The sequence below is a fragment of the Stegastes partitus genome, unplaced genomic scaffold, assembly GCF_000690725.1.
Source record: "Stegastes partitus isolate 25-593 unplaced genomic scaffold, Stegastes_partitus-1.0.2 Scaffold2933, whole genome shotgun sequence".
Classification (NCBI taxonomy): Eukaryota; Metazoa; Chordata; class Actinopteri; family Pomacentridae; genus Stegastes; species Stegastes partitus.
The window spans coordinates 12,266-13,456 of NW_007580664.1; the positions used below are offsets into that span (position 1 = coordinate 12,266).

Sequence of the window (1,191 nt, forward strand, 5' to 3'; positions counted from 1 at the left end):
AAACCTGTGGAAAAAGTTTCAGTGAAGGAGGTAGTTTGAAAGTCCACATGAGAACTCACACAGGTGATAAGCCATACTATTGTGAAACCTGTGGAAAAGTTTTCAGTCAAGGACCTCATTTGAAAGTCCACATGAGAACTCACACAGGTGAGAAGCCGTACTCTTGTATAACCTGTGGAAAAAGTTTCAGTCAAGGACCCAATTTGAAAGTCCACATGAGATCTCACACAGGTGAGAAGCCGTCATTCTGAAACATCTGTGGAAGAAATAACTTTAACAGGTTGAATGTTTTACAGCAGCTTCAGACTGTGCTTCAACAATAATTGTGAGGAAATATGTCAGCAGTCCTTGATGATTAGACCAGATGGAGTCTGGATGGTGGTGGTGGTGGAGCCAGGAGAAGAACCAGGCTGATCATCTGGATAAATGTAGTACTGGTACAGGCTGCTGTATTTTTGGTATCATCCTTCATCCTTCATCAGCGTAGCAGTGATGTGAGATTTTGTGAAGCTCTTTGGAACATTTTCACATCCTGCTGGAAGAACATGGCTGAAACTGTGTGAAAACTACAGCCATATGTCATGAATTTAATCTGTCATCTGTTTGTTCCTCATCAGTGATTTATTTCTTGATGCATTATTGGAAATGCTAAATTTGTTTTAAACTCCATATTGATTGTAAATAAACTTTAAACAACTGTCTGCAGCTCCATGAGTGCTTTGTGAAATGTTATGAATGTATTTAAACAGATTAACATTTACAACATGTTTAATAATGACTTTAACGCTGATGAGCCCCAGCAAAGGTGTTATGTTATGAAGCAACACACAATTGGTTTTACTGGTTGTAGTTGATACACACCCACAAACGTTAAAAAAAACAAAACAAAAAAAAACGTGTCAAGCCGGGTTGAACTTTCTGCTGTTTCAATAAAGACCTTGTGTTATTTCTTTCTTCTTTAATCACCACATAGGTCATCAGTGTGATTTGTTGATAGGATCTTATGATGTAGTCAGGTCACTGTTATTTATACAGCACATTTGAAACAACAGAAACTGAGTCAAAGTGCTTTCCAGTAGACCAGTAAGCACAATGTCACTAATTTCCCTCAAGTTTCAATAGTAAGAGCCTACAACATTATTATGTGACATGAAAGTGTCTGACTTACTCAAATATTAAGTTAAAGATCCA

General features: G+C 37.5%; 1 long non-coding RNA gene across 1 annotated transcript; it reads left to right on the plus strand.

Annotated features, from left to right (window-relative positions):
• On the plus strand, positions 1–968 carry LOC103375788 (uncharacterized). Its single transcript, XR_521251.1, has 2 exons — positions 1–63; positions 232–968. It is a non-coding gene; the product is annotated as an uncharacterized LOC103375788 (long non-coding RNA).
• Positions 969–1,191: the final 223 nt, after the last annotated feature.